This window comes from Peromyscus maniculatus, chromosome 1, assembly GCF_049852395.1.
Source record: "Peromyscus maniculatus bairdii isolate BWxNUB_F1_BW_parent chromosome 1, HU_Pman_BW_mat_3.1, whole genome shotgun sequence".
NCBI classification, from domain to species: Eukaryota; Metazoa; Chordata; class Mammalia; order Rodentia; family Cricetidae; genus Peromyscus; species Peromyscus maniculatus.
The window spans coordinates 170,912,084-170,925,910 of record NC_134852.1 but is presented as its reverse complement, the minus strand read 5'-3'; the positions used below and the strand labels follow the sequence as shown (position 1 = coordinate 170,925,910).

The 13,827-nt window shown below is 40.0% G+C and overlaps 1 protein-coding gene and 1 long non-coding RNA gene across 4 annotated transcripts in view; one reads left to right on the top strand and one right to left on the bottom strand.

Moving 5' to 3' along the window:
- The window catches only part of Rorb (RAR related orphan receptor B), a 193,199-nt gene that overhangs the window by 92,497 nt on the left and 86,875 nt on the right, over positions 1-13,827 (top strand). The window lies entirely within an intron of this gene.
- The window catches only part of LOC121826874 (uncharacterized), a 126,428-nt gene that overhangs the window by 102,599 nt on the left and 10,002 nt on the right, over positions 1-13,827 (bottom strand). Inside the window, exon 3 of the long non-coding RNA XR_006069027.2 lies at positions 841-887. This is a non-coding gene — a long non-coding RNA (uncharacterized LOC121826874). The remainder of the gene's footprint in view (positions 1-840; positions 888-13,827) is intronic.

Here is a 13,827-nt window from a genome sequence, read left to right as displayed (position 1 = left end):
TGTACCACCATTGCCCTAGCATATCTTGCAGGTAGGACAGCATTATAGATTAAAGAATTTTTTGCTGGCTTGTTGTTTACATTTCTCTTTCAGTGGCCTGCAGAGTACCTCCCCATACCAAAAACATCAGATCATAGGTATGAAGGTTCTAGATAGGCATCAGCTCCACCTCTCAATGTTTGATGAGTTGTGTGAGTGTTGCCTTCACCAATGGGGCCTTGCGTCAGTTTGTGGATAACAACCCACTGTCTTGGCAACAGCCTGGGTTGTTTGGGGTTTTCCATAGGATCCCTTTGGTCAACAACTCAATTGGATGTAATCCAGTTCCAGTACTGGAAGCTTCATTTGGTGACAAGAGATAGGATTCTGCCTCCCCCATAATTTGAATACTTCAGTAGGATCACTTTCATACATTTTATGGAGTTTCCACTGCACTAGGTGTCCATACCAACCCTCAAATGCCCCTCAATTCTGTAAATGGCTACAAAAGAAGTTCATGGGGGAAAAAAGAAACTATTGTGTATTTATGTATGCAACTCCCACAGCCATTCATACCTAAACTTCTTCTCTAACCATCAACCTGTCCATGCAGAAATATTACATCTTCCTGCACACAGAGATGAAGATTATACAGCAAGGTACCACTTTGCCTCACTCTTTGGACTGTTTGTTTCCAAATACATGTAATCTATTTTGTTTTGGTAAATAATTCTATTGGTAATCACTTATTGGCTGAATAATTGCTTTACAAAGTAAGCATTTTCAATCAGGTAGAGTCCCAAGAGTTTCAGGGTGATACTCAGTTACAGAATACAATTAAGACCACAAAGCACACTATACCTTCTTCAAGACTTGGGCTGGCATGAGGTCATGCTGAAGGACAGCACCTAAGGAACAAATGTCAGTTAGTACTGAGCCTCCTCATTTGTGAGACCTGAACAGCTAGATACAAACATGGTCAGTGTTAGTTGTGATGGGACTTCTCCAAGCTTAAGATCACACTCCCTATAAAGTAGAATTTAATATTTGCCAAGCCAGAGGATAAGATGGCCAGAAAATAGCCTCAGAATTTTGATGGTGGTGTTCAAGATTATGCAAATGCTGTCTTTGTATAGCACCCATACTGAAATGAAATTTTCTGAGATAACATTTGGAAGACCTCACATGCTGTTCCTCTATGTGCCAAGCTTGATATCCATAAATAGTCTCTGCAACCTTGAGTGTTTGGCTGAGCAAATATTCATAACTTTAAATGCCTCACTACTGGTAGGCTCACTGTGACAAATCATATAGAAGTTATTTTTCCCATACCCTGTGAAGACTTAGCAATATATACAAAGGATCCTGGCTCGCCTCTTCTACAGCAGGTGTAGGTAACATGATGACCTGGTGGGGTGATTTGGGACCCAATCAGTCTGAAGTCGCACTGGCTGCCTGATTTTGGGCTGCATAATCTGTGTCTCAATTTCCTCATGCAAAATGAGTATTAGAATAACATAGCCACTTGCCAGGCTATGGGGATGATTAAGTGAGATAATATATAAAAGTTATTCCACAGTGATTAGCATTTCTAATATACTCATTTAACTATTAATTTCTTAGTATCTCCCAAAAAGTACGGTGTGCTTGTCTCTGATTGCCATTGGGGACTTTCACTAGGCTATTTATTGCATCAGAAGGGATTTCTATTGATTCTGAGACAGAAGTCCACTGTCCTTCATATCAGCTCAGTAGCAGAGATGATAGAAAGCCATTAATGTGCTTGGCTTAAATATTAGTGCAGCCTACTTCTTGCCACTAGTCATTGGTAATGGAGACAGAGAGTCCACAACTGTCTCAGTTGTGTCTTCAGGAGCTACTGTCACAGATCGCCACACTGTTGGAGCTAGTAGCCAAAGGGTAATGGAAGGAGTTGAAGCAGGCTGCCTTTAGAGGGGATGAACAGCTACGGTAACAAAACTACCTGGCAGTAGAAGAGTGTATCGGGATGGAAAGATGGCCTGTTGGAAATAAAGCAGCCATGCATGAATTAATGTCATGGAGCATGCTAAAAGTGGTCAGCCTCAAAGCTCTGGTAGGCTGGGTCTTCATCCTCCTTTCCAACTCCATCTCAGTCTTAGAGTGATATCCAACCAGCAAACAGCAGGGTAGCAGCAGAGGCATCCAACCTCCATAGCCGCCAAGGTTTGCCTGCAGGCTGAATAAATATTGTCTCAAATAGATACTTGAGCCATGTTTCAAGTGGAAGTGCTTTGCTGAGGACACTGGCATCATCTCTTAACTGGAAATCCTCTATGTCAACAGACTCTGAAAGTACAGCTTAAAGCATGAGTCTGAATTTTTGTCTACTGTAAAGTCTTTTTTATTCTACATTTTGGAAGCTACTCTCCTTGTGTTCGGGTTAGAATACAGCCAATCAGCATGATGTAATTTTCTCCCATAAGGAAGAACAACCTTTTGGGTTCTATATTGTGGACAAGACCCTTTTTGCTCCCTGTACATGTACATGGCTTCTGCATAGTGTCCTTCAACTCTCACAGTCAGTAAGCACCAAATGCTTTCAAATAACCAATTCAATACTCTTCTTCACAAAGGATAATGAAGCATAAGTGACCTTAAATTTCACTAACACACTGATTGTCCACAGACACCAAAGGAGCATGAGATCCTAGAGTGAAGTGGCAACTTATATTACAAAAAAATTTTTCTTTTACTTGTATTTGTATTAAGGCTTCAGAGAAAATAAAATTGCATATGAATGAATGTATATGTGAGTGTCTATGTGTGTATATAATTGAAGGATATTTTATTTTTGAAATCTTCATTCTTCTTTCTAGTTTTATAACACTGGACTATTTTCTGTGAATCTGGCAAAAATTATTTGTGTTGTCCCTGAGTTTGAACTCAGAGTAGAGACAGGCCTTGATGACAACTTGATTAGTGTGTGCTAGTGTCATTAGAGTAGGTTAGATGGAGCAAAATAAGTAACTTGTTTAGTCATACAATTAAAAGCACAGCCCTTTTTTACTCTGTGCCCCTGTAGACATACATTTCAACCTCTATCTACTGTCCCTATTAAAAGCCTCACTTGATTTCCAGTGAGTTTCTAACCTATCTGTCTACTATCTTGGTACAGACACTAAGCTAACTGGCTAGAGCAGGTTGTTTACTTTTGTATTTCAATTTTCCCCAGCAGCACGATGAACAATTTTGTGTAAATTTCAAGTAATAAGTAATAGAACATTTGAATTGATGAAAGTCAGATGGTAAATGGAGCTCTACCGTGTGCATGCATGCACTGTGAATTGATGACTTTAGGATCTGGGTTGGACCTGAGCAGAGGCTCTGTGTTCCCATGGGATGCTGTTCATATCAACTCTTCCCTGTTCATGCCCCAGGGGAAGAAAATTCTATATTAAAAGTTGCTGTTGTGTGAAAACATCTAACACCTCTAAAGATGAGAGAATTTGAGTGGCTTTTGTTTCTTTAATGATCTAAAAATTATCAACCTAAATGGATGAACCTAGAAACATACCTTCTCACTTCATCTATTGTTCTCTGGGTTCTTCAGTCACGTGTATTGTCTCCATTATAAAATAAGAACACATGTGCCAGTCTGTCTTATGTCCTAACATACCACCCCCAAACTCAGAAGCTTATAAAAATGAATATGATTCTGTGGGCCAGCCAGGTCAGTGTAGCTGACCTCTGGGGTTACATAAAATCTTGACTGGGGATGACTGATCCAAGATGGTCTTACTCACATTTCTAGTGATTATAAGGTTGTCATAGAGGAGTCTCTGTTGGCATGACTTTTCCTGAATGAGCTAGCCTAGGCTTCTTCATATGAGGCCTTTGGATTCCAAAAAGTAATGCACAATGTCAAACACCAGTTATTCAGTGAGCACAGATATGTCAAACTTGTTATTTTCAGATTTGCTATTGTCCATTGGCCAAAGCAAGTCACTTGCCCAATCTAGACTCAGTGTAGGGGGCTGGGTTGTAAAGCATAGAGCCGGAGATGTATACACAACCCTGAGGACCTTTAATGCAACAATACAGACTAATAGAATGAAAATTTCATTCAGACAGATGGCTTTGTGTGTGTGTGTGGGGGGGGTATTTCACTGAAAAATCACTCAGTACAAGTCTGTGTTGTTAATAGGTTTCGATCACTTCTTTCCTTCTGTGCATGGACCTTGTGTTACAAGATTGTATGTCACTCTTAAGAATTAAGAAAAAAGAAATGTCCCTTTAAATTTAATAAGCAACATTCAAAATAGATAATGAAGACGGGAGATATGGAGCAAGAGCAGCGGATGAAGCTTACACAGGCATGCTTTTGACCCATGATTTGGAGTCAGGGACAACTAAGACTTCCTGCCCAGTGAGAATAAGTTTCCTCACCCAGAAATCAAAGGATTGATGTTCAGCCTTCACCTATCTCTTGTGTTCTGTAACTATAAGACATCTGGAGTGCCAGAATTGTACTAAAACTGATTCTGATCCAGTAAACATATCAATGTATCATACTTTGATAAAAAAATATTGACATTGGCAAGTTCAGTTCAATACATATATTTGTGTCAAAGAAAATCAATGTCTACTTTTTATCTATACATAAAGTAATGTTGGTAAGATTTAAGCTAGTGATGGAAATGAGTCTGCCTTTTGTCCTAATAAATGCCATTATATACAATGTAATATTGTTATGGGCCATCATTCATTATGGCTGGGTATTCTTTGATTTAAAAAAAAGGGTATTATAGTCTTAATTCATCATCTAGTTACATTTCCTTCTGAGGGAAAGATAGAAAACATTTCTCATTCTTTTGGGGCAATTAGTACATGAAATAGTATATTCATGACGTAAGAATGGGAGCTTTTAAGCTTTCGATGGAATCTTGTTTAGTCAGCTAAAGCAAATGTATTGCCTTGTTGTATGGGTACAAAGTGATTCAAAGCAAGATATCATTTAATCCTCCAAGCAAAGCAGTTGTATGTTTTTCTGGCCTGCTTGCACTGTTGACGTTTTTATTTTCCTCTGGATTTGACTCCGTTAGATGAGATTTTTTTTAATCAAGGAACTCAGAAAGAATTGAAAGCTTTATAGGCAGGATTGGCAAAGGAATGACTTTAGCAGTCATTTTCTGAGAAGTAGTGTCAATATCCACAGTATACAGGTAGCACTTGGCCTCTGGACACAAAGCACCTGTAAGACATCCTTCTCAGTGGAGTATCTACTGATGTAGGAGTGTATATGAGGTGTAGGGTCAGGATACTCCTTGGTCCCACTTGTCCACATTTATATTCAGTCTAAAGATTTGTAATTTGTCAAATAGATGGGAAAAAAAAAACAGAAGGTGCAGTTAAGGAAGCCGAGGATTTTAGTAGTAAAAAGAAGGAATCTGTGAACAGAAAAAATAGTTCCAAGTGGGCTGCTGTTCCTTTCCTATCTCTATCACTACTGGAATTTAACTACTAAGGTTCTCCAAGCAAACAGAGAGAGAGAGAGAGAGAGAGAGAGAGAGAGAGAGACAGAGACAGAGACAGAGACAGAGACAGAGACACAGAGAGACAGAGAGACAGAGAGAAGGGAGAAATCTAAAAGAAAAAGAAGAACCTAACCAGGATGGAATTTCAATTCTGACTTTGACTAACTTGTAATGAGGCTTTGTGCAAGGGACTCTGTAAGCCTCAATAGTTTTCTCATTCTAAGATTTGTGACAATCTGTAGAAGTAACCATCATATTAAATAAGAAACACAGAGCCCATGTAAAGATAAAAGCCCAGGAGGTCAGAGCTAAAAGCCTTACCCTTCCTGCTTCAGCGATCCTCTTCAGCCAAGAGAGACCTACTTCCTGTGTGTTTGTCTTTATATAGACTTTCTGTTCTGCCTTCTCATTGGTTGTAAACCCAACCACATGACCACCTCGTCACTGCCTGTCTGTACAGACCTCTAGGTCTTCTGTGGTTGGTATTGAGATTAAAGGCGTGTGTCTCCAATGCTGGCTGTATCCTTGACCACACAGAGATCTACCTAGCTCTGCCTACCAAGTGCTGGGATTAAAGGTGTGCACCACAAATGCCCAGCTCCACTATGGCTTACTATTAGCTCTAACCCCCAGGCAACTTTATTTATTAACATACAAATAAAATCACATTTCAGTACAAATAAAATATCACCACAACAATCAACTCATTTATTGAAGGAAACACATCAGGCAGAATACCTTGTACACGAATATAGTTTTTCTTTTCACACTCTGATTCCTCATCTTCATATCTGTGAAAACTAAATTTGTAAAGGAAAGGAAAGGAAAGGAAAGGAAAGGAAAGGAAAGGGAAGGGAAGGGAAGGGAAGGGAAGGGAAGGGAAGGGAAGGGAAGAAGGGAAGGGAAATAGAGGAAAGGGGAAGTGAGGGCAAGGGAAGGGAGGGGAAAACCATGGGATTCTCATGGTAGAAGCAACATGGAGGACTTTCATGTGCTCTTGTGGGTATCCCATTATCTCTTTCCTAGAGACTTGCTGATATGGACAACTGCGCACGAAAAGCATTGTCATTCCACAGGCACCAGTTTGGGTCCCCCATTATACACTCCATATTCTTCTTTGCTGCAGTTTTCCATTTCTTATTAACCAATTCACAAGACTTATTAGCCTTGTGTGGTGGATCAGAATATGGACTCTGACATCAGATTATTTAGATTAAAATTCTACCTTCTTCACTAATGACCTGTGTGAACTTGCACACTACTTCATGCTGCTGTGCTTCACTGAACTGCCAGTCAGTCTGAGGCTCAAGACTTGAATCCACCACCACATTATGGAAAATTGCCTTAACCTTCTTCACCATTGTGCTTCTTCATTGTAAGCAGAAATTTTCATGAGGACTAAATAAGAGAGTACATGTAAAATAAAGAGCATCTGCACTTACTTAGAGTCAGTTCTTCCTGTGATGGCCTGTCATGCCACATCTAGATGTCTGGCCCAGCCAGCAAGGGGTTCTGTCCCTTAGGAGATATCAGGAGGTATTTCACAGATGCATGTTCCCACCCTGTGAGGATTATTTCCATTTCACCCTAGAAATCCTCCTAATCACAGTCATCCCATTATTTTAATGGGAATTTCAGATCTAGCTAAATGGTATTGAAAAGGAGAAAGAATGAAGGTTCAAACATTAGCTAGAAAGCACTTAAGTTCCCAGCTGATTGAGTTCTTAAACAATGGGTTTTGATGTAGACTGAATATCTAAACTTTAACCAGCTCCATAACGCTTATAAAAATTTTCCTAGTATTGGGGCTGGGGGATGGGAACATGAGGATCAGATGTGGGTGCATGGGATTGAGGGAGGGAATGAGATGAGAGATAGCTAGAACTGAAGGGCATTTAAGGGGTGATATGGAAACCTAGTGCAATGGGAATTTCCTAAAATACTTGAAGGTGATCCTAATGAAGTCTCCTAATAATGGGGTTACGGGTCAAAATGAAGCTTCCAGTCAAACAGGTCACAAGGGAATCCCCAGACAACCTAGACTGTTGCCAAGACAATGGATGGCTGCCCACAAACTGTCAGCAAGACCCCATTGCTGAAGACAATACCCACACAACACATTGAACCTTGAGAGAGGGAGCTGGTACTTATATAGAACCTACATTCTAATGTCTGAAGTATGGGAAGGTACTCTACAGGCTACCAAAAGAGAAACATAAACACCAACCTAACTACAAACCCTTTGATCTGCAATGCTGTCCTGCTTGCAAAATACGCTAGGACAATGGCGGCACAAACCTTGTAGGAGTAACCAACCAATGCCTAATTTGAAGTAAGGCCCACTGCATGAGATGGAGTTCGTGCTGGCACTGCTTGGGTGACCAAGAACCATGGACTAGAAAGGCCAGAAACCCAGGGTGAAATGAAATACTACTGGTCTTAAAAAAAAAAAAAAAAAAAAAAAAAGAATCAGTTTCCGTTGCAGCGTCAGCATCTCTTCAGCAGCCAGAGCATCATGGTTCTCCCTGATTCTTCCCTAACATGAAATTCCTAACCTTAAAAAACATTTTAGAATACAGGTTGTACATACTCATTACAAATAAACAAAACTACAGATTCATGCCAAATAAAGTAACTAAAACAAAGCAACAAGCATTCTTCTTTTGATATACATGGCTGATATGAATGACCATAAATCATGAAGTCCCAGTGACTAACTATTCATTTGACTGCCTTATTGGATATTGAGATAATAGTCAGGTCTTCATAAAATTTTACACTATTTTTATATAAAACATGTTTTTTCTTTCAAAGTGAGATTTACTTGAATTCTTTGACAGCTAGAAGCTAAGTAAATTTGCTTTGAATTCTTTGCATGATGAGGATTCTAGTAGGCATATTAAATACATTTCATTTACTAACGTACAACTATAAGTGACCTGGGTTCTCATTTTTTTCCATTTTTAATTTTTTAAATGAAAACAGTTTTTGATATAATGTATTCTGATCACGCTTCCCCACTCCCCCAACTTCTCTCAGATTCTCACCTCTTCCCCAATCAATTCCACCCCCTTTCTCTCTCTTTGAAAAAAATAAACAAAAAAACAAGAAACACATTAAAAACACATGAAAATGAAAACCAAAACATACAAACAAAAGGCCAATAAGACAAAAAAAACCCAAATAAAACAAAGATAATACCAAACAGTTTACAAAAATACCAATGAGTTCAATTTTTGTTGAGCAACTACTCCTAGACATTGGGCCTACCCTGAAGTGTGGTTACTTACACAGGATGATTCCTTTGGGAAAAATTAATTTTTCCCTTGCCAATGGGCATCACTTGCAGATAGCTTCTTGGATAAGAGTGGGATCCTTTGTCCACTGCCCTGTCTCAGCACTGGTACTCCTCTGACTTGAACCTGTGCAGGCCACGTGCATGCTGCCACAGTCTCTGTGAGTTCATATGTGCATCAGTCCTGATGTGTCTGGAAGACATTGTCTCCTTGAAGCTATTCATCACCTCTGGTTCTTACAATCATTTCACCTCCTCTTCCACATAAACCCCTATGCCCTTGGGGGAAAGGTTTGATGAAGACATCCCAAATTTAGAACTCAGTGTTCCAAGCAAAATCTCTCACTCCCTTGCACATCGTCCACTTTCTATGTTAGTTCCCATTTATTGCATGAAGAAGCTTTTCTAATTATGGCTGAGCGAGATCCTGATCTATGAGTAGAGCAAAATGTCATTAGGGGTCATTTTATTGCTATGTTCCTTTAGCAGAATAACAATATTTGGTTTTCCTGGTGGTCCCATGTTTTTTTTTTTTTATTTCCAGTGCTTAGAATGTTACTTGAGGGTGTGTAAGTGTGTGTGAGAGAGAGATGGGAGAGGATGTGTGATGATAGTTGATCATTTGTTTTTGGTGATATATTGTTGCTTAACTTTGGTCTTTGCAAAATAGAAGGCAATTCACTGTCTATAATAACCCATATTTTGGTAATCTAGAAGCAGAACATTGCCACCCATATTCACTTTCCCTAGAGCCCTTTGTTTTCTCTTTTTAACATTCACACATCCCAGAAAAATTAAGGAATGACAAGGCTGTGCCTCAGTTCCTGGCCAGGTTAATGTGGTATTTGAAGTAGAAATATACATGAAAGGTGTTGACTTTCCAACCCCCTATGGACCTGGTGAACCAGAATCTTTCTCTACAGGTGGTCTGCATATTCATTGAGGTTTTGAGAGTCAGTCCTCTGTGAGATTCTTCCCACTGCTGGCCAACATCCTCTTTGGAATATCCCTGTGATACTAAGAATTCTCTAGTAGCTTAGAGTAGAGACTCCTCTGTTACCACTCATTGATTGACAAGGCCACTTTCTGGAGATAGATGACCAAAGTGCTTAAGGATCATAGAGCATCTCAGAGATAGACGTACATGTGCTTGAGTAGAATCTGAAGAGCCAGGTCAGGCTGGCCAGCAATGGTCAATGATATGTATCAAAACCTACAGTGGAAGAGAAGGAGACACTGTGAGTCTGCCAACACCAATCCAAAACCAAAATTGAGGGATGGAGAGGGATCAGAAGCTAAGGAATACAGTCAGGGACAGGCCCAGGTGGAACGTTCAAAGCCGAAGTCTTCCTAGTTCCTACAGACTGTTACTTAGGCTTATTAAGGTGGCAGCAGCTTTTTACTTGTGCTGTCTTGAGGAATGGCCATTTGTCCATCCATTACTCAACTTTCAAGTGATATAGTTCCAAAAAATGCACACCGAATTTTGTTTAATTCAGTTTAGTCAATATTTAGTGATTGTGTGACACATGCCATAATCATGACCAAAGAAGAAAAGTAAAGCTATAGAGTCAAAATTAGCAACCAACTGAATAAATGCCAACCCTCTTCCATACAGAATCACACCCGATGAATGCTTCTGTCTACCTTTATTTTATGTGTTTTGATCCATTTTACACACCATTCCAACAATCTCGGTTACTTATGTCTGAGACCATTACAAGAAGAATGAACTAGAGCAAATGGAAAGAAAAAGATAGCACAAGCAGTGCTGTTCCTTCAGGGGAACACACTGATCCAGTCAGAAAGTGGCAGATTGTCATAAAATGAAAGAAAAGACATAAATAGAAGACCAGAGCTCAGGAAGCATATAGCCCTCCGGATTTACTTTTACATGGATACCAACATCTGTCTACACCTCATATGACCTAGGTCTTTTCATTTCACATCAAGGCTGTAGGGCCTTGAAAGAGAGCTGAGCATTTACAAAAGCTAGCATGTGTTCAGAACACTGTATCTGAGAAAATTAAGATTATGTAACATATTTTATAAAGATCTCAAAAGAGGATCCAAAGGAAAAAGCACGGTGCTGGAAACAGCAGGCACGGTGCATCTGGGAGGTTTGCAATGGCTCACACCACAAACGTCTGAACAGCTGAAGCTTCAGTATGTGTTTAAAAGGGAGAAACGTACTCGGCACAATGACAAACAGGCTGGAATAAGGAAACTCTTGTGCCTGGGCCCTGATTTATCTATGTGCCTCTTGCATGTGGGAGACTTGTGCACCATCAGCACCAGCTGTGCACTTATGAACACTGCGTAGCCCTTCCCATCTGAGCTGTCAGCACACACTCCACATGCTCCAACCCCCCTGGTGGTTAATTCCATCAAACCTTTAGGAAGCTCCAGACAGGAGCTTATTTACCTGTTCCTTAAGGAATATTTTAAATGAGTTTGTCTGGCTAAAAAATATGAAAATCATGTGCACAATCTACATATAGTATGTATATTGATATAGTGTATTAAATATAATTATCACATATAAGAAAACAGAGAAACAGACAGGTAGACATGGAATTAGAAATATGCATTGGAAAAAATCATAAAAATACACTCTAAACTCTTAATTGATTTTCTTTAGGAAATAAAATTACTTGTGATTTCCTTTTTTCTTTATATCTCTGCATTCTGTCAATATTTTTTGGTAAGATACCACACATTTATATTTACATATGACATCCCATATAATATGGGAGAGAGATAGGAGAGAGGGTACTGAAAAAGGGAGAAAGAAACATATAGAAGGAGGGGGAGAAGGAAGAAAGAGAATAAAGGAAGTTAAAAGGATGAGGAAACAGGAAAGGAAAGGGAAGAAGGGGGAAGATGGAAGGTGAGAAGGATGGAGGAAAGCATAATGGACTGGGTGAGTGTGGTGGGTAACTTTATTGATTTCTCAGTTGCTATCCATCCTGTAATGTGTACTTCATCTTTCTCCATATTAAAATATCCTACCATCTTGACAATATGGAGCTTCCCTGACATCCCCTCTTGATTGTTCTACATGCCCAGTCCCTAAGGAAGTCCCTCTCTTGTGGCTGATAAAACCAAACCCATGCCGGGTGGTGGTGGCGCACACCTATAATCCCAGCACTCAGGAGGTAGAGCCAGGCGGATCTCTGTGAGTTTGAGGCCAGCCTGGTCTACAGAGCGAGATCCAGGACAGGCTCCAAAGCTACACAGAGAAACCCTGTCTCAAAAAACAAACAAACAAACAAACAAAAAAAAAAAAGCCATAAGGACAAAAAAATTCCTGTCCTTGGACATGGACAAAGATGGAGACCCTCCACCAATTGTGGCAGCACCGAACTCCCCTCTAGGTCTATGCCATACTCAGTCAGGTTATCTTTCTGCTCCGAAACATGGGCATAAAAGTGAAAAAAAGAAAACCTTGGCTCCTGATGGCAACCACTTTGCCACAGGCTAGTACAAACAATGGCAGGCCGAGATGAAGACAGGATACAGACCAATCTGGTCTGACCATTCTTTGGAGCTTTCTACTCAAAGGGTAAACAGGGCCCAAGACACCTGAGGAAGCCGTCTTACTTTTCTCTGTCCTAAACACGCCCTTTCTTTGTATGCTGGTTAAGTCTAAACGGCATAAAATGGGATTGACATCATGTAATTACTTGCCTTTTACACTGTGCTAACTTAATTTGCTTTTCATTCTCAGGTATTTAAGAGGCCATTATTTTCCCATCAGACGTTGCTGTCTGCCAATTAAAGCATTAGATCGATGAGTGAGAGAGAGCACACCATTCAGGAAGATTTCGGGTGGGAAAGCAACAGCTTTGCGTCACTTTCTCTATGTCAAAGACACAATTATGTCACCAGTTACCCACTTAGATGATACCCTTTGTTCATCATATGACATACTTTGATTCTACTTGAAAATAAAATATGGCTTCTCTATAGAATAAGTTTTGCAACTAAATATTAACTAGGTCCTCTCTAAATAAAGATTAAGGGAGCAAGGGACAGTGTCGGGAGATGGATTCGTTGGGAATGCATATTTACCCTTTTATGGGATCCTGAATTAAAAAATACGTGGTAAGGCCGTGTTTTACCAGATGAGAATTTCATCAGAAACCACATCCCAGCTCCATGGCACCAGTTCAATTTCATGATCAAATACGATCTGTGTCTGAGGGATGTAAGGGTTTGAGCTGTTTAAGTACAGTGTGATGACCTGAACCAAAAAGAGGAGGGGGGAAGCATGTCATTTTTCTTCTTACTCAGTCTTATTTAAGTAATAAGAGCTGTGGCACTGAGGGCTTTCTATCTCATCCCTTGAAACTCAGTCATTTTCTCTTTCTCTGTGTCATTATGGTAAGCGCCTGTACTTTGGAAGTGCAGGAAATCATAGTAATTGCCCAAGAACAGTGAAGGGAGAAAGGGTCCAGGACAAAGGTACAGACATTTGTCAACTCCAGAGAGTACTTTCTTAAGAAAGAGAATTACCAAGTAAGAAGAGGTCATCATAAGCAGAGCAGATGACTCGCACTGCACCATTAATAAAGTGGTAGGCTGCCTGTTCTGATAATTCAGAGGCCCAAAGAAGAGAATGGCTTATGCAACCATTAATTACAAAATATGATTGTTGTTTGTAGTGGCCTCCTGGCCAGACTTCCTGATTCCGCTCCTGGTCTAGAAAAGTAAGTGCATATGCGTTTATCAAGCAAAGGACTATCGACAGTTTTGATTACCCTAATCCTAGGTTTAGAACACATACTGGTTTAGTCTATCACGCCCTTCTGAGAGTCAACCCCTGGGAGATAAGGCTGTTGACTAACAGCTCTGCCTCAGAGTTAACCCTGAAACCACTGCAGGTAGCTAAATTTAAATAATTTAAAATTATTTAGGTAGCTAAAGTTACATTGAAAGTGAAAATTAAATTGAATGTAATTCATAATTTTTCATTTGCACTAGCCAAATTCCAAGGAATCCCTAGTCGGGTCACCAGTGGCTACCATACTGGGG